At 40.8% G+C, this 25,963-nt stretch overlaps 1 long non-coding RNA gene across 1 annotated transcript in view; it reads right to left on the bottom strand.

Annotated features, from left to right (window-relative positions):
• The window catches only part of LOC145546532 (uncharacterized), a 37,070-nt gene extending 34,977 nt beyond the window's left edge, over window positions 1-2,093 (bottom strand). Inside the window, exon 1 of the long non-coding RNA XR_014082990.1 lies at window positions 797-2,093. This is a non-coding gene — a long non-coding RNA (uncharacterized LOC145546532). The remainder of the gene's footprint in view (window positions 1-796) is intronic.
• Between the last annotated feature and the right edge of the window lie 23,870 nt (window positions 2,094-25,963).

The raw sequence follows: 25,963 nt of genomic DNA, 5'->3' as shown, positions 1-25,963 counted from the left end.
ACATATCCTCTAACACCAGGCGATGAGGTGAGGAGCCCCTGATTGCCCTGCCAGGTCCAGCTCTTCAGTCAACTGGTGGTCACCTCCTCTCAACGCCCTCCTTCTGCAGCCACAATCTTCTAAGGTTTTTAATAAGAATGTACTTTGGCCATCTGATACAAAGAGCTGACTCATTAGAAAAAAACCCTGATGCTGGGAAAGACTGAAGGCAGGAGGAAAAGGGGACAACAGAGGATGAGATGGCTGAATGACATCACTGACTCAATGGACATGAGTTTGAACAATCTCCATGAGATGGTGAAAGACAGGAAAGCCTGGTAAGCTAGGCTTACCTGTATATATGCAAAGTTATTTATATTTCCATTAATATATACATGCATATGTATTTTAATGTATTTTAAAAATCATGTCTCTGTTTTCTCTATCAGCTCTTTCAACAGTGACCATATTTGACTTCAGAACTCTTTACATGGAATGTTATTATCAGGTTTTGGGGGTTTTGTTTTTAATGGATGTACCATTCAGGTCCTAGGTTAATGGAGGACATGCTGTCCCACTGATTATTTTTTAAATTCACAAATCTATCAAGTTAGGAAATTTTAACATTGTCAGAAAGAGGAAGAGGAATAGAGATCATGTGCTGGTTTAAAAAATAGCTTTAGATTTTAAAAATTGCTTTTTAAAATGAAAAAATGCTTATGTTTGGGCATTTATACAAGTACAAATGTGAAATTAGAAAGGGAAAGGTGAAGTGGTTCAACATGGATGCATTAACAATATCACAAGCCAAAATTACCTTTAGATTGTGTGATCCTCTTGTCTACTTTCATTGAAGAAGCATTAGATAAGGACCTGCATCTATCTTATAGGAGACATAAAAAACTTTGACCTATGGGTTGAAAGTCTACATTAGAACAAAAATGTTCTAATTTTGCAGGGAAAGTTAGAGGGTTGGGAGACCATTTAAAATATTCTGAGTTTTTCTGATTAGGTTTCAGAGGATTCTCTGTTTAAGATTGTAATTGGTGGAGTCTCCAAGTTCATCTAACATGGAGAGATGCTGGTATTCTCTTAGCCTTTGAAGATAAAGAAAAGAGTAATGAGCTGAGAGGGAAAGAATATTTGCAGGCCAGACTCTGCCATCTGCTCAGGTAGCATAATCATGAAACACCTAATAGACATTTTACTCTGTAATTTTATGGCATGTAAAGTTGGTGAATATTGGTGAGCATGTTATAAGAGTAGAAATTCAATTACTTAGTAACAGTTGATTTTGAGTTGGATACTTTGCTTTTTGGAGACTTAGTTTCTCATCAATAAAGTGGAAAAAAAATCTTATCTCTAAATATCATTAAATTGTGAGGATTAAAGGAGAAAATGTTCATGCAAGTTCTCCTTTACACTCATGAAAGTTCAAGAGTGTAAAATATCTTTGATGAAAGGTACATTCAACAAACTATCAGTGTATCCCCACACACAGACAAACAGAAATGCTCAGAACTTTCCAACAAAGTAGCAGTGAGGAAGGAAAAGATGGAGGGATGGAAGTAGTGAGAAAGAGAAGAAGACAAGAAGGAAGAAAGAGCCCAGAAACAGTGACAGATACATCAATAGTACATTGGATAGGGGATTTTACACATTGGAAGAAAAAGAATCCTGGAGAAACACCCCATCGTGGATGGCAGAGGGCAGGCAAGACATGGCAGCCATCTGCTATCAGGGGAAGAAGCAGGTTACCAGTTATAAGGGAAATTGATGTCTGGTTGTCTCAGTGGTTAACAGCAAAACCAGTACAGGAGCATGTACCTTACTACCTCTTTGTAAACCTATCAGAGTGAAGATATTCTGGTCTGAAAATTATAACAGTCACTAAATGTGCAGAGGGCAAGAAGGCAAGGAGGAAGTTCAGTCATGTGAGTAGGGTGTAAGTGAGGCAGGGTCTGGTTGAGCAGGGGATGTACAGAGGGCAAGAGAACAGCCATCTTGGGTGGCCTGATCATAGCAGAAGGAAGGAGGGAAGGAAAGACCAAAAAAAAAAAAAAAGGAGGGAAGGAAAAAAATCAGCCAATCTAGTTGATGACACATGCATGCATGTTCATGCATGCTCAGTCACTGTCATGTCTGACCCTTTGTGACCCGATGGAATGTAGCCCACTGGGCTCCTCTGTCCATGGGATTCCCCAGGCAAGAATACTGGAGTGGGTTGTCATTTCTTTCTCCACAGGATCTTCCTGACCCAGGAATTGAACCTGGGTCTCCTGAATTGCTGGCAAATTATTTACCAACTGAGCTATGAGGGAAGCCCAAAATAAGAACATTCTATTAATTCACTTGCCATGAGTTTAGAATTTTTTTTAAAACAAGCAAAGATCTAGTTTGTTCTCTGTGGATGTATCTTTCTAAGAAAATTAATAATAAATATAAATGAGGTTGCAGGTGAAAAGGAGTTTATGCCTCTTCCGAATAAACTTTTCAGGATGTCCTCAGGCTCTTCAGCAATGTAAATAATTGACACCTAATTATAAATCATTTTAATCTGTTCAAAAGCTGGTCCCAAAGGGCTGCTGCTAAGCAATGTTTTTTTTGACTGCTTCCAATTATTGTATTAATTAAAATTTAATTGGACAACCAAGCTTACTTCAATTACTTAATTAATTAATCAGCTACCTAATATAATAGCAAACCAACAGCAAAACAGTACAATTTTACAATTAAAACAGACAATATCAGATTAGCTTCCTCGGGACTACAGTGGTGTTAACGCAGTTACATTTGCTTTCATATTTTAGCCCTTTGATTCTCAAATCTTTCACATTTGTAATCCTCCCACTTCTTAATTTCTGCTGCTGCTGCTGCTTAGTCTCTCAGTCTTGTCCAACTCTTTGCAACCCCATGGACTATAGCCCGCCAGGCCTCTCTGTCCACTGGCTTTTTCAGGCAAGAATCCTGGAGTGGGCTGCCATTTCCTTCTCCAGGGGATCTTCCTGACCCAGGGATAGAACTCATGTCTCCTGCATTGCAGGCAGATTCTTAATCCGGTGAGCCAACAGGGAAGATTGCCTCTGTCAAATCACAACGTTTATGTTTGTCCTCATTTTCCACATCCAAGCTCAAGGCATGTTTGTTCAATCAGCTTATTCATAAACGTTTGAACTTCACCAAGCTATGTCATTTTGGTTGAATTATTTGCAATACAGAGAAAAGCAAGAGATATTGTGACTTCCAGGCCTTATCCCTGGTTTTACGACACAATTCAGTTCAGTTCAGTTCAGTTGCTCAGTCGTGTCCAACTCTTTGAGACCCCATGAATCGTAGCATGTCAGGCCTCCCTGTCCATCACCAACTCTCAGAGTCCACCCAAACCCATGTCCATCGAGTCAGTGATGCCACCCAGCCATCTCATCCTCTGTCATCCCCTTCTCCTCCTGCCCCCAATCCTTCCCAGCCTCAGGGTCTTTTCCAATGAGTTCAACTCTTCCCATCAGGTAGCCAAAGTATTGGAGTTTCAGCTTCAACATCAGTCCTTTCAATGAACACCTAGGACTGATCTCCTTTAGGATGGACTGGTTGAATCTCCTTGCAGTCCAAGGGACTCTCAAGAGTCTTCTCCAACACCACAGTTCAAAAGCATCAATTCTTCAGCGCTCAGCTTTCTTCACAGTCCAACTCTCACATCCATATATGACCACTGGAAAAACCATAGCCTTGACTAGACGGACCTTTGTTGGCAAAGTAAAGTCTCTGCTTTTTAATATGCTGTCGAGGTTGGTCATAACTTTCCTTCCAAGGAGTAAGCGTCTTTTAATTTCATGGCTGCAATCACTGTCTGCGGTGACTTTGGAGGCCAAAAAAATAGTCTGACACTGTTTCCACTGTTTCCCCATCTATTTCCCATGAAGTGATGGGACCAGATGCCATGATCTTAGTTTTCTGAATGTTGAGCTTTAAGCCAACTTTTTCACTCTCCTCTCTCACTTTCATCAAGAAGCTTTTTATTTCCTCTTCACTTTCTGCCATAAGGGTGGTGTCATCTGCATATCTGAGGTTACTGAAATTTCTCCTGCCAATCTTGAGTCCAGCTTGTTCTTCTTCTAGTCCAGCGTTTCTCATGATGTACTCTGCATATAAGTTAAATAAGCAGCGTGACAATATACAGCCTTGACATTCTCCTTTTCCTATTTGAAACCAGTCTGTTGTTCCATGTCCAGTTCTAACTGTTGCTTCCTGACCTGCATACAGGTTTCTCAAGAGGCAGGTCAGATGGTCTGGTATTCCCATCTCTTTCAGAATTTTCCACAGTTTTTTGTGATCCACACAGTCAAAGGCTTTGGCATAGTCAATAAAGCAGAAATAGATGTTTTTTCTGGAACTCTCTTGCTTTTTCAAGCAAAAACAAGATCAGGAGCTGACTGTGGCTCAGATCATGAACTCCTTATAGCCAAATTCATGCTTAAATTGAAGAAAGTAGGGAAAACCACTAGACCATTCAGGTATGACCTAAATCAAATCCCTTATGACTATACAGTGGAAGTGAGAAGTAGGTTTAAGGGACTAGATCTGATAGAAAGAGTGCCTAATGAACTATGGACGGAGGTTCGTGACATCGTGCCAGAGACAGGGAGCAGGACCATCCCCATGGAAAAGAAATGCAAAAAAGCAAAATGGCTGCCTGAGGAGGCCTTACAAATAGCTGGGAAAAGAAGAGAAGTGAAAAGCAAAGGAGAAAAGGAAAGATGTTCCCATTTCAATACCGAGTTCCAAAGAATAGCAAGGAGAGAGAGATAAGAAAGCCTTCCTCAGCGATCAATGCAAAGGAATAGAGGAAAACAATAGAATGGGAAAGACTAGAGATCTCTTCAAGAAAATTAGATACCAAGGGAACATTTCATGCAAAGATGGGCTCTATAAAGGACAGAAATGGGATGGACCTAACAGAAGCAGAAGATATTAAGAAGAGGTGGCAAGAATACACAGAAGAACTGTACAAAAAAGATCTTCACGACCCAGATAATCACAATGGTGTGATCACTCACCTAGAGCCAGACATCCTGGAATGTGAACTCAAGTGGGCCTTAGAAAGCATCACTAGGAACAAAGCTAGTGGAGTTGATGGAATTCTAGTTGAGCTATTTCAAATCCTAAAAGATGATGCTGTGAAAGTGCTGCACTCAATATGCCAGCAAATTTGGAAAACTTGGCAGTGGCCACAGGACTGGAAAAGGTTAGTTTTCATTCCAGTCGCAAAGAAAGGCAATGCCAAAAATGCTCAAACTACCGCACAAGAAGAACTAATATGAGGAGCCTGATTAATTTCCACAGCACTTTGCTAGTCTGTTTAACTTTCTAATTCTCTTTCAAACTCAGTAAACGTGCTTGGCCTAACAGTTGCTTTCTTGCCAGGAATCCCTTGAAAAAATCTAAGGTATAAGCAAAATTAGTCAGTTTGAATAATTTCAGTTCTTTCTGGCTTTTCACGAAAACTTCTGATCTATTAAAATGTCAGCAACAGTGACATGTCTCATCCAGATCTTATTACAGATGCGTCCATCTGAGCATAAGTCTCACTGTGATGTTTTGCTTTGGTCACAGTGCGAGTGTTACCAAGTCCAAGCTAAGTCTGCTTGCCAAATGACAGACCAATAATTGGGGGACAAGATGGGGGGAAGCCAAGCATCCGAGAAGATGTTGGACTGGAGTCCTAGAATACCATCTTATCAGGGTCTGGATGCTGGTTTTTGTAGAACAGAGAGATGGAGGAGAGGAAATAAAGTAAAAAAGCAATAAGTCTTGCAAGATACCTCCTGGTTTGACTAGCCTTGGGGAGTGGGTGTGTTAATTTCTTCTTTCCTGCAGCCATTCACAAGTGGGCAGGGGCAGGGTATTTCCCTGTGAGCTGAACAAAGGCACTTTAGTTTAACATTCAGGCATGGGGGCAGGGTTCCCTAAGGCAAGCCATTATGTATACTTACAGCTATAGAGAATATCTTTTTAGTGATTATAGTAACAAAAACAACAAAAAGCAAAGGTTAAAGAAACGGATAAAATTGAGTCAGATTTTGTTCTTCTCTGTTACAAGAGGAGAAATGAAGTAGGAGAAAGGGATTCTCATCCAGGGAATAGTCCTTCAATACAAAGGGAAAACAGTGGAGTGGAAGCTAGGGCTTGGGATGACCTTGCAGACCAAGTTCCTCGCCCATCCCAACCCAAACAGCACAGCAGCAAACTCTCCTCCCATTATGCCAACTCTTTCTCATTTCCTTCCCCTGTGTGGTGTCCCAAGGAGGAAAGAACAGAAAAATAAACAAGGAGGGCCTTGGAATGCAGGAACAGAAAAAAAATAGATCTTTATCGTCCTTCCCTCTCCTGTTATAACTATCAATAAATTTCAGGTCCTCCTGAGCAGTATAACCTGTCTCCGCTCCTACCCCATAGGGAGAAGGTATTGGTCTTACTCTTCCCCCCACCCAGTATACCTGCCCCATCCAATCAGCAAATGACCCACAAAGACCCGTATCCCATTCCTTGTACCCTGGGTATAAAAATGGACTAAAGACCCCTGTTCAATGTCGATTTTCCCTTGAGCTTGGCCCACTGTTCTAACAGCGTCTCCCACTCTAATAAACTTCATTCTCCTTTCATTTTGCCTCATGTCTGGAAATTCTTTTCCAACCTGCGCGTGGACAAGGACACCCCGGTCACTGCTCTCAGCAAATGGTCGTCTCTTGCTGCCATGAAGTACTAATTTTGGGATCCACTCCAAATATGTTTCGGCAGTAGAACAAATAAAACATTCTTGAATGAGTGTCAGAAAGTTTTGGAATATTCTTAGAGTAATTGTACATTAAGTGGTTGCTGAGAGGACAGGAACCATGGCTTTCTTTTTCAATTTTTCTTCCCATTTCCAGCATCCTTTATCATACCTGACACAATTTGGAGTTCTAATAAATGCTGGATGAATTAATGGATAAATAATCTTAAAGTCACCACAGAAAGAAGCTTTGTCCACAGAGTCTGGCCATCACTCTTTCATTTCTTTTTGCCTGTTCACATATCCTACTGTTTCAATAAGTGGAGTCAACGTGGAAACTATGTAAATTACCACAGTGTTAATTCTTACTCACATTTTATCATAACCAAGATGAAAATAGATTCATAGGGAATTAAGACTGACTTGCATAGAAATTTAAATCTATTCTGAAGCTAAATCTATCCAATTTAATTCTGAAGTTCAGGAGGCACTTGGCTGAACTCTGAAATCTGATATTTTATTAACATTTCCTGGTAGCTTTCAAAATGTTACCCAGTAGTAAGGCAAGAATCCAAGATTCCTACTATGGCTAATTGAAAATCTGCCAAAGCCAGTGGTCACTCTTTTAAAGTTGCAAAATGCATTATCAGTTCAACATTGTGGTTTTCAAAATTTAGCAACCAGTAATCATAGACTAGGCATTTTGGATCAGCTCTGAGGACTGTCACTAAGAACAGCTAGGAAAGATGGACACAAGATTTAAAAAAAAGCTGCTTAAATGTTCAGAGAGATAACAGAGTGAGGAATATCAGGCCAACACTGACAAGAGAAAGAGACCCCTAATGGCTGGTTCTGCCCTGGGAACATTTGCTGATCCTGGTGAGATGGCTGAAGACTAAACAAAATTTTCACTGCCTTAAATGTCCACAGAGCTATGACAAAACTAGACAGCATATTAAATAGCAGAGCCATCACTCTGCCAACAAAGGTTTGTATAGTCAGATCTATGGTTTTTCCAGTAGTCATGTGTGAATATGAGAGTTGGACCTTAAAGAAGGCTGAGTACCAAGGAACAGATGCTTTTGAACTGTGGTATTGGAGAAGACTCTTGAGAGTCCCTTGGACAGCAAAGAGATCAAACCAGTCAATCCTAAAGGAAATCAACCCTGAAAATTCATTGAAAGGACTGATGTTAAAGCTGAAGCTCCAATACTTTGGCGACCTGATGCAAAGAGCTGACTCATTGGAAAAGACCCTAATGCTGGGAAGGAACGGAAGGGGGTGACAGAGAATGAGATGGTTAGATGGCATCACCAACTCAATGGACATGAGTCTGAGCAAACTCTGGGAGATAACGAAGGACAGGGAAGCCTGGTCCTGCAGTCCATGGAGTTGGATACAACTTAGTGACTGAACAAAACCAATCAGAAGAAAGCCACACACCCTACAGCCCTTATCCCAAATTTTGCCTATAAAAACTCCTCCTCCCAAACCACCAGGGAGTTCAGAGTTTTGAATACAGCATGAACTACCTGTTCTACTTGCTTGGGGCTTCAAGAAACCTTTCTCTCCTCTAAAGTCCAATGTTTCAGTTTATTTGGATTCACTGCAAGTCAGTAACATGATCTTTTATTTGGTAACAAAAACATCTATATCACTCAGAAAATCTAATTCTGAAATTGCAGTAAAATGATCCCTGAATATTAATGCCTCCAGGTACCTGTAGAGCAAATAAAAATTTTCCTGAAGGAATACATTGTTTCATACCTCGAATTTTTTTTTACAAGTAGGTTTTCAAATCAAAGTCACACACAGAGTCAAAGATATAACAAAACCCTGAGGAGATAAGACAACTTGACTGAGACCAGCAGAACAGAATAGACAGGGGAGACTGAGACTCCAGTTCTCTGAGACTCCAGAGAACGTGTAGGAATTATCAGATACCTTGGATTTCAAAATCACTAAAGGTAGTTTATTAATAAAATTAATCTAATTTCAACAAAGAGTTGTGCAATAATCCTCTAGATAAATTTAGTAACATAAATGTCAATAGTGCATAGTTCCCACTTTCAGAGAATTTACAGCTTAGTCGTAGCAAATATGTAGAGGCAGACTTGGAGATACTGCAGGTTACATTACAGACCACTGCAACAAAGCAAATATCTAAATAAAGCCAGTCACATGAACTTTCGGTCTGCCTGTGCATACAAAAGATCCCCTGGAGGAGGGTATAGCAACCCACTCCAGTATTCTTGCCTGGAGAATCCTATGGACAGAGGAACCTGCTGGGCTACAGTATATAGGGTCAGAAAGAGTCAGACATGACTGAAGCGACTAGCAGGCATGTATGTGTGCGTGTAGCCTATTAAGTGTGCAATATAATTATGCCTTTAAAATTCCATACTTTAATTTTAAAATATTTTATTGTTAATAATGGCTAATTATCATCTGAAGATGCAAGATTTTCACAGACCTACAATTTGTAAAAAGTTCAAGCAGACAATTGGCCAAGCACAATAAAACATGGTATTTTTTTCTTTTTATTTATTAAGTATTTTTATGGAGGGAATGCTAGGCCCTAAAAATAAAACAGCACAAAAGAAAAGATGCAGGCAGTTTCCATCCTCATTAACCATCCATACACGTGTGGGAGAGCACATTTATCAAAGAATGTCGATAGTAAGTGCAAAACCAGCCCATGCTTCTCTGAAAGAGAGACAGATACTGCTATGTGGGTAAATGTTAGAAGCAGGGAGAATTGACTGAGGTGAGGGAAGAGGAGGCTTACCTGAGAAAGTAATGACTGGGCTGTGGAAGAACAGTAGAATTTTACTGGTGTTATCTTCTCCAATGACAACTTGAGTACACATCTCCTTGACTGAAAACATTTAGCAACTCTGCATCCACTGTAAGATAAGCTCTGTGTAGCAGGCTTATCCAATGGATTGTATAAGATGATACATCCAATTTGCAGTTCAGATGGAAAAACTTGTCTACCCAGTCTGAGTTAAAATTTGAGTTAAGGGGTCCTATAGCAGGAAAGGGATGGAGGAGCATGGACTGTCTTTTATTTTTCTCGGATCCCTCCTCTCATTCTCTTGCTTCTAGCTCTAGGCTATGGGCTGGTGAAAAGAGACTGAGACAAACAAGAGGTCAGAGTTATTTAATCACATAAGGAAGCATGTCTTTCTCTCTTCACCAGCGGTGCCCTCCAGTAGCAGCATCCAGATGCTGGCTTTTTTGTGGAGCATTTTTGTGGGCTCCTCAGAGAGATCTCCACAGTGTACAATTCTCACAGTGGGCGAAGCATTCTCTCAGGAACCTATTTTGGACTCTTCCATGCCCCTCACCCACCTGCCTGACAGCACTTGACCAGCAACTCAACACATGGTGTCTTATCCCTGAGGCACCCTCACCCTTCCTTGGGTGAACATCTGTGAGGCACCTTTGACCACCCTGAAGCTGGGTGAGAAACCAGCCCTGATGTTCTCCTTGCTCCCAGCCTTGCTGCCTGAATGTGGAGCTCTGCCCATCTTCTCATCTCCAGGGTTCTCAGGTCAGGAAATATCAATATATGCAGCCTGTAGGTCCACGTATGTTTCCCAAGAATTCTTTCCCCTCCACTGGGAAGAGTCCTAGAGTTTCTGTAGTTGAACAAGTATCAGCATGGGGTAAAATGCTGGCTTCTTGCAGTTTTTATTTTTTTACTGTCTTTTATTTTATTTTTAATTAGAAGATTAACTACTTTACAATATTATGATGGTTTCTGCCATACACCAACATGAATCAGCCATGGATATACATATGTCCCCACCCTGTTGAACCTCCTTCCCACCTTTCTCCCATTCTCATCCCTCTAGGTTATCACAGAGCACTGGTTTTGTGTCCCCTGTGTCATACAGCAAATTCCCACTTTACATAGGGCAATATATATGTTTCGCTGCTATTATTTCAAATCAGCCCAACTTCTTTCTCCCCGACTGTGTCCAAAAGTCTGTTCTCTATGTCTGCATCTCCATGGCTTCTTCTTTTTGCTGGCACTCTCAGCCTCTCTGAATGTCTCTTGCTCATTTATGCTGTCTCTCTCCATCTGTCTTGCTTTTTTCCTGTATGGGAAGATGAAGAGAGAAAAGAAATGCAGCACACTATTCCTCTAAGCACACTATTCCCTTCCTTTATCAATCCTCTCTTCAGTAAACTGAACTCTTATACAATCTGGAAGGAGTGGGGTGGGGAGAAAGAGTGCTTTGGACTCATATCTCACAATATGTCTGTTGCTCCTCTTAACAACTGGCCTCAATTTTGAGGCTTTAGACAAAATTGTAGAGAACAAGAATTATAATAAACATTCTGATTTCTTAATTATGACTCAGAAGAACTCAGTCTGATTCTCTGATGACTCCTCCCACCTTTCCCCATACTTCTACACTACCAACATCCTTGACTTCTTGCCACATCCCAAACGTGGCTTGTTCTTTCATGTCTGCCCCAAACTACTGCCACCTCTTCTTGAAATCTCTGTTGTTTCTCATCTGGTCAGCCAAATTTCTATTGATTTTTCCAGAGAAAAGTAGGGGTCTCTTCTGTGAAAAGAGTCTCTTTTGTTATCCCATTGCTTCTCTATATGTATCTATCATGGCAACATTAAAGTAAAGAGTAAATATTGAAATCAATCAAATTTTACCAAGGGATTAAAATATCTGTCCTTCTGGAGTTTAGACTCTCATCCCCATTAGTCTAGAAGCTCCAAGAGGGCAGAAGGCTTATCTTAGTTAATGCATTTTCCCAGAGACAAGCTAAAAACCCTTAAGGATTGAATGGTAAGTGAATGAGTTAGTGAAATGCTGCTGCTGCTGCTAAGTCGCCTCAGTCGTGTCCGACTCTGTGCGACCCCATAGACGGCAGCCCACCAGGCTCCGCCGTCCCTAGGATTCTCCAGGCAAGAATACTGGAGTGGGTTGCCATTTCCTTCTCCAGTGCACGAAAGGGAAAAGTGAAAGTGAAGTCACTCAGTCGTGTCCGACTCTTAGCGACCCGATGGACTATAGCCTACCAGGCTCCTCCGTCCATGGGATTTTCCAGGCAAGAGTACCGGAGTGGGGTGCAATTGCCTTCTCCGAGTTAGTGAAATAGGTGTTGTCAAAGGAAGAATACAGATATAAAGAAAACATAATGGGAACACAGAAGGGAGAGGGACTCTCAATAAAAGAATCAGGAAAGCATTTTGGAGAAAGTGATATTTGTTCTAGGCTTTGAAGGAAGGTACTATGGGTTGAAATATAAACCCTAAAAATACATATGCTAAAGTCCTAACTCCCAATGCTTCAGAATGTGTCCTTATTTGGATATAAGTCATTGCAGATGTAATTAGTTAAGATGAGGTCACACGGGAGTAAGATGGATGTGTGCTGTGCTGTGCTGTGCTTAGTCACTCAGTCGTGTCCGACTCTTTGTGACCCCATGGACTGTAGCCCACCAGGATCCTCTGCCCATGGGGATTCTCCAGGTAATGAAGAAGGAATTCATGGGGCCTGGACTCCATCTTAGGCCTGTTCGTGCTGATCATGTTCAGCGACCTCTCTAATGGACTCTGAACTCTGTGCTTAGTGCCTGTGGAAACGACAATAGAAGGATAAGACCCCCTCCGGACAGGGGAATCTTGAAGATTGTATCCAGGTTACTCATCACCTAAGAGAAAACATACACTAATCCCCCTACCTCCGGACAGGTCATAAATTTTTTCTGTCACCTCGGGCTTATTGATAATTGATTGTTTGCACATGGGGTTATTGTGATTGTATTTACCTTTCCTTTGTTTATGTAAGTCACAAGGAAATTGGGGTGGTGGGTTCAGACACGTACACATGGGGTATAAAAGATTTTCACAAATGCTGGTCGGGGTCCTTGGCTAAGAGGAGACTCTGCCTTGGGCCCGCCGGTGTAATAAACTGCACTTCACTATCTGCATCATCCTTCTGAGTGAGCTTGTTTCCCAGAGCACGTGGCTATAACAGTAAGAATACTGGAATGGGTTGCCATGCCCTTCTACAGGGGATCTTCCCAACCCAGGGATCGAATCCAGGTCTCCCGCATTGCAGGAGAATTCTTTACCATCTGAGCCACCAGGGAAGGATGTATGGTCCCACCTAACGTGTATGACCATGTGTGTGCTCAGTCACTCAGTCCTGTTCGACTCTTTGCAACCCGATGGACTGTAGCCCATCAGGCTTCTCTGTCTATGGGATCTCCAGGCAAGAAAATGGAGCGTATTGCCATGACTTCTTCTGGGGAATCTTCCTGACCCAGGTATCAAAACCCAGTCTCCAGTGTCTCTTGCATTGGCAGGCAAATTCTTTTACCATTGAGATACCAAGGAAGCTCCAATATATATGACTGATGTTCTTATAAAATGAGGAAATTTGGACACCGACACACATCAGGGAGAACACCAGAGAAGATAAAGGCAGAGATCAGAGCACTATAGCAGAGGCCAAGGAATACCAAAGGCTGACAATAAACCACCAGAAACTAAGAAAGAGGAGCCTCGAACAGATCCTTCCTCATAGCCTTCAGAAGAAGCCAATCCTGTGGACACATGATTTCAGACATGTGGCCTCCATAACTGCGAGAAAGCAAATTTCTGTTGTTTGAGCCACTGAATTTGCGTATAGCAGCCTTAGCAAACTAATGCAGAAAGAGAAGATTTAATCAGGTAAATAAAGATATGCACACTACCCCTGGAACAAAACCTATAGTGAGAAGAATGCTGGGTGTATCCTCAGGAGTGGAACAGATATTGCATGAGCCAGGAGGCAAATATACCATGAAAGTTAAGATTGCATCAGGAGATGGGAGCCCAACTGCTGAAGGCCTGGCATGTTATGCTGAAAAGTTGTGGGGCTTGAAGACTTGAGTGGGAGGTGTTGGTGGGAATTTTGTTCTGTTCTTGTTTTTGTTTTGTTGGGTTTTTTATTATAGAGAATTTTATCAATCATAATCACTCATTTAATCAATAAGCACTTGTTGAATGACTGTCACATTGTTCTAGGCACTGAGGATACAACAGAAGGAGAGATAAAAAGCATATAAAACAAAGAGTTTTCTGAGGAAACGCCATACTGTTTTCCACAATGGCTGTGCCAACTTATCTTTGAGAGAAAAACAAGTACCATATGATATCACTTACACGTGGAATCAAAAATATGACACAAATGAAACTCTCTATGAAACAGAACAGAATCACAGACGTAGAGAACTGACTAGTGGTTGCCAGGGGGTGGGGGTTGAGGGAGGGGTGGAGGCTGGTGTTAGCAAATGTAAGCTTTTACATATAGAATGGATAAACAGCAAGATCCTCTTGTATAGCATAAAGAAGTGTATTCACTATCCTATGATAAACCGTAATGGGAAAGAATATATTTTAAAAAGTCTATATATGTACAACTGAATCACTTTGCTATACAGCAGTAATTAACACAACATTGCAAATCAACTGTACTTCAATTAAAAAAACATGTCAGTTTGAGATAACTTGCGGGTAAAAAGTTAGGGAAGATAGATAAACATATGTCAAATACTATTATCAATTGATGAAAATAAACCAGCCTGGAGAGAGAGAGTTTGTTAGTGAGGAAGGGGTTGGGGGAAGGGGATGATTGAGGAGGGTGTACAGGGAAGATGTCTCTGATGAGCGGCACTTGAGATCAGCAGGAAGTGGGGGCAATCTGGGCAGCATTTGGAAGGTTAGCAGCCCTGCCCTTGGGGCAGGGGTGGGAGTGATTGGCCTGTGCCTTGTAGTGTCTGGGAAAACAGGAAAGCCAGCTTAGCTGTCACACAGCAGAGAAGAGAGTTTTAAGAGATGCAAGTCAGAAATTTTGGGAAGAAGTGAGCAATAACAGGATATAATGATAAGAAATAACTAGAGCTTGCTAACACTTGGTTTTCCCTCTTGGAATTGCACATGAAAAGGTGTGGCCATTCCCTAAAGAAATTCTTAATTTTTGTTGTTTTTTATGCCTCACTTGTGATAGTTATTTCAATGACTTTTAAGATAAACTATTAAAAAAAAAAAAAAAAGAAAACATGCTCAAAATCATTAGCAATCAGAAAAATGCAAATTTTAGGCCAATGAGATGTCATAACACACCTTAAATATATAAAACTTTTATTAAAAAAGGAAAAAACAGTGAGAACTAAGGCAAGAAGCACAAGTCATTGCCAACTTGTAGAGGATCTTAACTGCACATGGAGAAATTTGAACTTTATCCTTTAAGAAAATGTTTGAGATTTTTTAGAAGGGTAATCACTTGATTTTAAAAAACAGAATTTTATGCACAGAATGGTTAATTTAATAAAAATGATATAATACAAAAATTTAATTAAAATCATGATTTTTTTTTTTACTAGAATCATTCCTTCTTTTACTAGAGTGGAAGTTAGTTTTAAAGCCATTAAAAATATTGAAGGTAGGGTAAATAAGCAAATCTAATTGCCCAATTGACATGTTTAAAAGCTGGACCAAACTTACCTTGCAGAAACTCCAGGAGTTTGTTCTATAGTTTGAATAATTCTACAAGACCTTCCCCTCAGTAACCTTTTTACTTTGTGTGCAACAAAGATTGGTGACAATTAGCTCCAGTATTAACACATAATAAAAGACAATAATTTTAGAAATTAAAAAGTATGGCCTTTCCAAACTGAAGACTGAATTCAGTTAACACCCAGCGTTCACTTCCCGCCCTGGAGTGGCTGCCACCCTACATGCTGCTGCACGCAAAGATGCTGAGGGTTTGATGACACATTCTGCTCTTCCAAGTGAACAAAAGCATTTTCAACATCGCTGGATGTATGGTTAGCATTTCAAAATGTAACTGCTGGATTTTCACTCCAAAAGAATGCTGAGTTATTAAAAAAGCACTCAACTTGATTCTTTTTTTCCTGCAACACATCTTTTCTCATAGCTTTTAATGCATAGGAGCCTGGAAACTTCACCAAATGTTATGTATAGGAAATGTTGTCGACATCTTAAGAGTCAAGTCAGCAATAGAGGTGATTGGATATTTACATAATTAGAAAACATGGTCAGAATCTAAATAAATCATTATAGGCACTGTCTCCACCGAAAGCCCTAAAGCTCTCACTCAGCTTCTAATTAATGCAAAAGGAAGAATGACAACAAATTACACACCAAACTCCAACTGTAATCAGTACTCAGAAATGTGAAAGAAAGTGAATTTGCTCAGTCATGTCTGACTCTTTGTGACCCCATGGACTGTAGCCTCCCAGGCTCCTCCGTCAATGGAAAATCTGTACTCAGACCTCAGTCAATAACCTGGCCAAAAAAAAAAAAAAAAAATTACCTGGCAATTTCAAATTAGAAAGAAACTATACTTTGCAGGTATCCATTCCTATTATTTGATTAACATTTACAAATAAAAATGAGTTTATACAGTTCTCTGATGCAGCATGAAATGTTTTATTTTTCTCTCTTTGGAGGCAGAAAAATTTGTAAGAGGCACTTTAATATTTTTTCTTTCATGATTGCCCCCAAATCTTGGCTAAAACAGGGAAAATTAAACTTGGTCTTATGCTTTAGTTGAAAGGACAATAATCATTTCCAACTTCCCGGAGGTCTGAAATCTAGCCACGGTGGGAAGACTGACAAACTTTATCTAAATTGCCATTTTTCAAAAGCTTGCTGCAAATGTGGTAGGGGAAAGCTGCCCCCCTTCCAATTCTCACCCGTATATAAATAGAACATACTCTCATTAGGATTTCATTTTAGATTCATTGGAAAAGACTTGAGTTTCACTTTTGAAGTTTCTAACCAGGTATAAAGACTATCCATGGGGAATTAGAAAATATTTTTGTAAAAAAATGAAACTAAATACTGCTTCAGTCTAGGTGTCATTAACATCAGCTTTTCTTTTTCTTTTCATGTATTCTCTTAAATAGAGAGAGCAAATGATTTAAAACTCTTTATGACCATCATTCTCTCTTCTATGTATTAGAAGGCAGAATTCATCTGTTTGAATTAGAAAGATGGCACCATTGGAGAGGATCTTAGGGTTTATCTAGTTTAACCCCTTCACCTTAAGAACCATTGCCCAAGGAGCTAAATAACTTGCCTTGGGTGACATAGTAAAAAGAATTGCCCTGATAGTATTACAATTACAATTCTGAGATCCTGATTTGAAGTTTTCTGTTCAAAATGAAATATTTAAGCTCTTAGGGACTGAATTGGGGCTTCCCTGGTGGCTCAAGTGGTAAAGAATCTGCCCTGGGTCAGAAAAGAATTTCCCCTGGAGAAGAAAATGGCAATCCACTCCAATATTCTTGTCTGGAGAATTCCATGGACAGAGGAGCCTCGTTGTCTACAGTCCATGGGGGGGGTCACAAACAGTCAGCCATGACTAAGCAACTAACACTTTCACTTTAGGGACTGAACTGAATTTCAAAACTCCTACAGCCTCATGGTCTCAATGAAGTAGGATAATAATGCCTCCAAGAGATCGAGTCTGAAATCTTTTAGCATGTTAAGTATTTCATAAAAGTTTAGCTATTATTGTCAAGAAATAGTTTTTGGATGCCCACACATATTAGCATTTATATGTCTCTATACTTATGATATAAAGACTCTTCAAAGCTCAGTGCTAGGACAAGAACAATTCCTTAGATATAAAGCCACATGGAAATTAAAGAACACAGAAAATATAATGTAACAATGCAGCCTCATCATCCTCACTGACATAAAAACCAGAGCATCTGCCATCTCAGACATCATTTGCTGGCCTATTTTAAGGATATTGGAGATTCTGGCTCAGACTGTGTTGCCAGGAACTTCCCTGGGGACCAAGGCAACCTAAAGCGGCCAACCATGTGTACACTCCCTAAGGACTCGGGGTGGAACTCCTTTCAAGGCTTTGGTCTAAACCTGAGCTGGAGGCAAGGTACAGCCTGATTCATGCAAGCACACAGTACTACACTCTGGGCTTCCCCAGTGGGTCAAGCAGTAAAGAATCTACCTGTCAAGGCAGGTGACTCAGGACATGTGGGCTTGATCTCTGGGTCAGGAAGATCCCTTGAAGGAAGAAATGAAAATTCACTCTAGTATTCTTGCCTGGAAAATCTCATGAACAGAGGAGCCTGGTGGGCTATACAGCCTCAAAGAGTTGGACACAACTCAGCAAATACGCACAATGACAGCACTATACTCTATTCTTCTCTTTGTGCGCTCAGTCGCTCAGTCGTGTCCAACTCTTTGAGACCCTACAGACTGTAGCCCTCCAGGCTCCTCTGTCTGTGGGGATTCTCCAGGCAAAAATACTGGAGTGGAAATGCCATGCCCTTCTCCAGGGGACCTTCCTAACCCAGGGATCGAACCTCTGTCTCTTACGTCTCCTGCGTTGGTAGACGGGTTCTTTAACACTAGTGCCACCTGGGAAGCCTTCTATTCTTCTATTCTTGCCTAATTATATCAAGTGTGGGATCCATAGCTGAAGAAGGAGGAGGAAAGAAGGAAGGGAGACTATTTCTAGATCTGGACACCCTTCCTTTCCACTCCTTGGATTCTGTGTCTTCATAGCACACATCATGACAGTTGTTAAGCAATCACTGATTGTCCAGGACATGGACATGAAAATGTAGACCAGCTACTCGTTTAACTAACAGTCACATGCATTTCACTTCATTAAGTGCATTAAATGTGTTTCCTGCTTAAGTTTCCTACTGTTCATCTAGTATGCGAAGAGCTGACTCATTTGAAATGATCCTGATACTGGGAAAGATTGAAGGCGGGAGGAGAAGGAGACAACATAGGATGAGATGGTTGGATGGCATCACCGACTCAATGGGCATGAGTTTGAGTTAACTCCGGGAGTTGATGATGAACTGGGAGGCCTGGCGTGCTGCAGTCCATGGGGTCCCAAAGAGTCAGACACGACTGAGCGACTGAACTGAACTGAACCGATTTAAAGTCTATGGCTGTGCAAGGCTATGAGTTCCATACGAACAAGAACCATGCCTGTTTGGTTTATTGCTTTTCCTCAGCGTTGAGCATAGTCCCTGACATATAGCAGTTCTCCAGGAATTGCTGTTGAGTGACCGGATGCATGCATGAATTCTTTCTGCTGATAACGCATGGAGTGGCCTCAGGTCCTCTCCTTGCAAACATGGAATGAAGGGGTAAAGTGGGTTGGAGGAGGAAAGTGAATGAATATTTATTGAGTATCCCTTTTGCTCTATGCATTTTCATATATTACTTCAGGAAAACTTTACCTTGTAAAGGGTGGACAAGAAAATGCAGACCAGCTACTCATTTGACTAACAGTCACATGCATTTCACTTCATTAAGTTCACTAAATGTGTTTCCTGCTTACTTCTCCTACCGTTCATCTGGGAGTGCTCCAATTTGGAGTCATTTTAGTGAAGCACTAATTAACCAATTAGCAACTGTCAACTTTCTTTCTCTCTCTCTTTGTTTAAAGCTCTCCAGGATTCATGGTTTCTTTTCTATGTCAACTTTCTATCTAGGAATTGGTTTATGTATGTGGACACCCTAGCTCTCTAAATTCAAGTGGAAAATTCTTTCTGTTTCCTCCTGTTCCTTGAAATAGCAATCCCAACAGTATCCCAAAGTCCTTTGTTCTCTTGTAGATGATAGTATGGGGCTTCCCAGGTGGCATTAGTGGTAAAGAACCCACTGGCCAATTCAGGAGATACAGGAAATGCTGGTTCTATCCCCGAGTCAGAAAGATCCTCTGGAGGAGGGCATGACAATCCACTCCAGTAATCCCATGGAAAGAGGAACCTGGCGGGCTACAGTTTATAGAGTCGCAAAGAAAGGGACACGACTGAAGTGACTTAGCACATACACAGCACAGATGATAGTATTTGCTCCCCTGAAAACCCTCCCCACCCCACTAGGAGAAAAAAAAAGAAAGGTATAGATAGACTGTACAAGAAAATAGATACAGAGAGAGAGACAGACCCAATTTCTAGCTTCTGTTCTGTTCTATCCTATGATACCTTTATATTGATAATAATAAAACTTAGCCCAAAGATGGTTGAGCTGCAATTAAAATGGCAGCAGTGGGACTTCCCTGGTGGTCCAGTGGTTAAGACTCCGAGCTTCCACTGCAGGGGGACAAGTTCCATCACTGATCGGGGAAGTAAGATACCACATGGCACTTGGCACAGCCAAAATAAAACAGCAGCCGCCATTTCTTAGGAGCTCAGAGCAGAGCACACATTGAGAAAGTATCTCATTACCCGGCTCACTCTCGACAGACTAGGGTTCTGGGGACTCTGCCACCTATTAGGTCTGCAACAGTAAAGAAGTTACTTAACCTCATTACATTTGATGCCTCATTTGTAAAATAAGGATAATAATAGTGGCAATTAAATTAGATAATGCATACAAATTGCTTTTCACAGTGCCTGGTATGAAGCTAAATGCCAAATAAAAAGTAGCTCTTATATGTATGTATTCAAAAAAACATTTTTGGGCACTGTTATATAGGAGGCATAAAATTCAAAGCTGGGGGTGTAAACACTTATTTTTCTTCTAGACTTTAAGGCCATTTAGGCATAGAATTATTTTGAGAAGGAAATACTCTAATTATTGTACTCATGTCTCATATGTGTATGTCCCATAGGAACGGCCTCTAACCCCACTTGGCCAGGGTTCATAGACACATAGACACATCAGACTGTTATCATTTATCCAGTTAATCTAGGAGTGTATAAATCTGATGGATTCATCAAGATAGTATGAAATTAAACTGGAATAATTATCTAAATGAACTGGGAAATTGTTGACTATCCAAAGTGGATTTTTTGGCTACCAACCTTTTGAATATCCTTCTGACTATGGGGATGGCCCCTCTGTGCATTAAGTGCAGTATCTCTCAACTGGGGAAGAGCAAGGAGTCAGAACCTACCTCTTCTCACCCTCCAGCAGCAAACATGTGACTTGGACTTTGAATCTTGAAAGAACTGGGCAAAAAGACAGGGATAATTGATACTATATTTCCAGAAGGAAGGTTGTAAGTCTAACGGGTCCAGTAGTGGTGGTGGCTGCTCAAAATCTTTAACTGAACTGACTTATGGGACCACTAGTTTGTGTTTCTTGATGCCAAGTCTTCTTGATTCTCGTGTGTTGTTCAAGCCCGATTCTCCACTTTTTTCCCAAGGATTCTGTGAGCTCCCTAAATACTTGCTATAACTTTTTTTTTGTTTAAGTTAGCTAAAGTTGATTTCTGTTGCTTGCAACCAAAAGTCTAACAGAAATACTCTTCTTTCCTTTGACGAATAGTTCATGGTGCTCTGCTCTGATCTGAAGCTAGGGAAAATTACCTTTTCTCCTGCCTTGGGAGCATCTACATATGCCTTGAGGGGAGACACTTGACGGATTGCAGAAGATGCTTCTAATGAATGCAGGAAAAAAGAAAAAGAAGATAGACTAGGGATATAAGGTATTTTTTAAGAAAACCAATAGTGATTTCTTCCAGGGCTTGAGTCCAAAGTAGTAATTTTATTTTCATGTCAGCTCTGATGACTTTGGGGCATAAACATGAATGTGCTTAAAAATACATACTCACACAGCAGGAAAAGCCTCCAGGAAAAATTCTAGTTACTTGTTAATACATTTAAATTTTAAAGTACAAGTGAGTAGTTAAAGATGAAAATATAATTACATCAACTGATAGCCAGTAACAGCTATTAGTAGACCTGCGGATACCACATTTAATTTTCACAGCCTTCCTCTTCGCTGTGTTTATTCTACCTTGTACAATGGAGATATACCAGAATACGAGTTTCATTTCCTTAAGGCACAGATTAGACCCTTTTAAGAGTGATAGGATGGCCAATTGTCAGCCTGCTATTTGTCTGGCCGCCCACCTTCAGGAATTTTTCTTAAGCACCTCTGAGAGAGAACATACCTTAAGCCCTATGAACTACCCCATCTAATCTTAACAAGGTAGTATGTTGTGTGGGGGAGCAGAGCTATGAGCAGAACCTCACTCCAGTCAGCCCCACTGCCTCTCAAGGCCTCGGTTACTACCCCAACTTCCGCCAGATGAAGAGGTTTGCTCACTTATCTGGAAAGTCTCCTGAAGCTTTAGTTTTGCTAGAGATCACGTGCTACTTTAGCAGCTGAAGTTAGGAGTAAGGCTCAGAATTGGAGCAAGAAATCAGAGACAGGAAGAAAAAGAGGGACAGTGACAAGCAGGAAAATAGCTTCAGCATTGCACGTGGCACGGCAGACAGACACAGGAAGTGCTAACGGAGAAAACGTAGTCCAGAGAAATTGAGAAAGTCTTCCGTTCCAGTTCTCACCTACTTCCCATCCTCACTCTGAGAAATCCCTGAGCTGCACTGATGGGATCATGGATGGTGCAGTAACTACACTACTTCAGTCCTCTCCTCCCCTAAGGAGGCTCTACAGAAACCAACAGCTTGTCTGAGCCCAGCTTGAGCACCTGAGATGCAGTGGAAGGAAGGACAGGCAAACCAAGGTGGTCAGCACCCAGGCTCTTCCACTGAAAATCTAAAAGAATTTGAGCAAATCATTGAAACTCTCTGAAGCCCTCGTTTCCTCATCTGTAATAAGAGGATAATTACACTGCCCTATAAAGTTGCAAAGATTCACAATATACTTTTTAAGTTGCCCAGTGTTGTAAAATGAGCAACCAGTAATCAGTAACGAAAATTATTGTAATGATTGCTGTAACTATAATAGTTATCACTGTCATATCTCTCCTGTACAACCATGGCAGTCCTTGAAATGGGAAGTCTCTGGAACTGATTTGTGGATGTGAACCTAGATGACACAGAGATTACACAGAAAGGACTCCCAACTAATCCAATCTGAGTATTAATTGGAATAGAGACAATTCCAGAGAGGAATGAATAGACTCCAAATTGTCCCCAAGGAGTGCACCCTGGAAAAGTAGTGTGAAACCAATAGCTCAGCTCCAAAGACAGATGTGTGCCGCTCTGTGGTGAAGCACGGCTTATCTCTCCTAATGCGGTCATCATGGAAATGAATACATTCTGTGAAGATGTTCTGTGGGAGGATCAAATGAGGTAGTATATGAGAGACACTTGAGATTCTAGAAACAGGGTTAGCTGAATACAGCCTCCTTCCTCTTCTGAGCGACTCTAAGCTGTTTAGTTCCGTATTCAAGCAGCTGCCATAAGTTACTGGCAAGTAGGAACAAAGGATGTCTTGAGTTCTGTTGTGGTCCTGGGAGAAAAAATCCAAGGGGCTTCCTTTCCTGTGGTCTGGGTAAGCAATTGCTTAATGGCATGAAGCCAAAGAGTTAGTACTTCAGCTGATGAATACAGATTAAGGTCTGTGTATGGATCACTAGTGGAGAAGGCAATGGCACCCCACTCCAGTAATCTTGCCTGGAAAATCCCATGGATGGAGGAGCCTGGTAGGCTGCAGTCCATGGGGTCGCGAAGAGTTGGACATGACTGAGAGACTTCACTTTCACTTTTCCCTTTCATGCATTAGAGAAGGAAATGGCAACCCACTCCAGTATTCTTGCCTGGAGAATCCCATGGTCAGAGGAGCCTGGCAGGCTACAGTCCATGGGGTCACAAAGAGTTGGACACAACTTGACACCTAACACTTTGACTTTTCATTGTTTATAAGTAACGTGTGTGTGTGTGTGTGTGTGTGCACTTAGTTGCTTCAGTTGGGTCTGACTCTTTAAGACCCCATGGACTGTAGCCTGCCATGGGATTTTGTCTGTCCCATGTCTCCTGTCCATGGGATTTTCCAGGCAAGCATACTGGAGTGGGTTGCCATGCCCTCCTATAAGGGATCTTCCTGACCCAAGGATTGAACCCATGTCTCTTACGTCTCCTGCAAGGGCAGGCGGGTTCTTTACAACTAGTACCACTTGGGAAGCCTTATAAATAACCTACATAAGATAAAATAATAATGCAATTATTTTATTAAAAAGGGACACAGATGGATAAAGAAATACCAGTCAATTGCAAACAGAAAGCAGGAGCAGCAATATTAATTTCACTCAAAGTGGAATTTAGGGTTAAAGGTGCTATGCAGATTAAAGAAAATAATTATTTTACAGAGTTTCAGTAGGAAAGGACTAAGGGAATGGACAAGATGCAATATTTAAACAGAGGATGGACAAGAATTTTCCAAAACTGATGAAAGATACTGAGTTACTCATTCAAGAACCCCCATCAGAATAAATAGGAAACTACATAAAAGTATATCACAATAAAACTGTTTAAAAACAAAGACTAGAGAACAGTGTTTAGGCAGCCAGGGCCATATTCTGACTGCTTTAATACGGCAGAGAAATGATAGAAGCCAGAAGACTATGAAGTGATATTTTTTCACATAAAAAGAGTAAACACACACACAAAATAAATGTGAAGGGAGGGAAACAGATTAAAAGCTCTAAACTTGTAATATTACATCTAGCTAGGGAAATGGGGAAAAGTAATCATTTTTATTATATTGTAATAAGTCAAGTTTTCTCACTGGTTATAAAAGGAAAAAGCAAGTGTATGCTGTTTACTAGATATATGCTTTAGACATAAGATTGAAAACAAAAGGTAGGAAAACAATCCACAATATAGACACTTAAACCAGTTATGGGGTCACCATCAGATGATGTTAAGACTGTAAAAAAAAAAGGAGCATTATTAGAGATTAAGAGAGACAGTCCATAAAAAGAAAATAATAATTCACAAGAATATATGAATCTAATAATGTGGTGAGAACAGCCACTGACTCTCCTGATGGAGCACTTGGCTTCCCCCCACTAACTAAGAACAGCTGATGGAACCAGGGTTAAGTATGGGGTATGGAATCTTACTCTAGAGGTATTGCCCTCTCTGCTCCTAATATGAGTTACTCTGACATCTGGGGGTTGACTAAAGATTATTATTGTGTTGATAATGACTATTTCTCAATGGAAACTTGGGATGGAGGCTAAGAAACCCTGGGTGCTGACTTACACCATGTAGAGAAATTTTCGATTGGTGAAGGATATAGCCCACTGTTAAGGAGATGACACAAAAATATCTTCCTTGCCTTCAAGCAGCTTACAATCTTGGGAAGACTAGCTTGCAATACCAGACATAGCATGATAAAAATGGTAGATGTAAAAGTATACAAGACATAGGATGCTATGTGTCACAAAGAGAGTTACAAATAAAGGCAAAGCTAAAGTATGAAAAATTGAATTAAAAGTCAGTAATTCAAGTGCAGGGTGATAGAAAGCCAGGTTTTTTTTCACATCCAGTGTCAGAATTGCACAAGTTTAAAGTGCAATAATACCATATCTCCTTGGGGGCTATTAGTCAGCACATCACACATACTTGGGTCTTGGCATTTAAAAATGATTTGAAATCTATTTCTTAAATTATGATTTAACAAAAAGAAATATGTGGAAGATTAAACTGTAAAAACCTGAAGTTCCTGTGAGACCCTTACTTCATGCAGTTTTCTGTGGAAACCATCTTGCTTGGAGGAGGAGTCGATGCATACCTTCTCCCCTGAGCTTTCAGTAAGACTGCATCTCTTTGGAAGACATGCAAACACAGGGCTCCCACTACCTTCAAAGGACTGACATGTGGAGTCAACTCAATAGGACAAAAGGAAAACAGTTGAGACAACCTGCAGCTTTCCAAATAGCATCCTGCAAGCCCCTCTGTGTGAAAATTGCAGGGCAGAAATCTAAAGAAAGTACAGGAGCATTCGGAAAACAACTGGTAGAATAATCATTCTATTTAATTACCACAGTGACTGATGTAAAATAGGACCAACTGATCCCAGCATTCTCTTTTCCCATCTACTGAATATTAACACAGCTCATGGCTCTCAGTTGAAGATTGTAGCCTTACATTCCCTGCAGAGGTGGCAGGCCAATTGAAATTCTTGCATAGCAAAAATTATGCTCAGAATAAGACCAGGAACTTCCAGATGTTCAAGTTGGATTTAGAAAAGGCAGAGGAACCAGAGTGGAATTGTGAGGTGGTTTGAACATTCTTTGCACTCATCGCATACACTAGAAAAGTAATGCTCAAAATTCTACAAGCCCAGCTTCAACAATATGTGACCTGTGAACTTCCAAACACTCAAGCTGGATTTAGAAAAGACAAAGGAACAAGAGATCAAGCTGCCAACATCCACTAGATCATCAAAAAAGCAAGAGAGTTCCAGAAAAG

This window comes from Giraffa tippelskirchi, chromosome 4 (genome assembly GCF_054371585.1).
Source record: "Giraffa tippelskirchi isolate mGirTip1 chromosome 4, T2T-mGirTip1v1.2.pri, whole genome shotgun sequence".
Taxonomy (NCBI): Eukaryota; Metazoa; Chordata; class Mammalia; order Artiodactyla; family Giraffidae; genus Giraffa; species Giraffa tippelskirchi.
The sequence above is the reverse complement of the archived record's forward strand: the minus strand, read 5'-3'. Positions and strand labels throughout refer to the sequence as shown.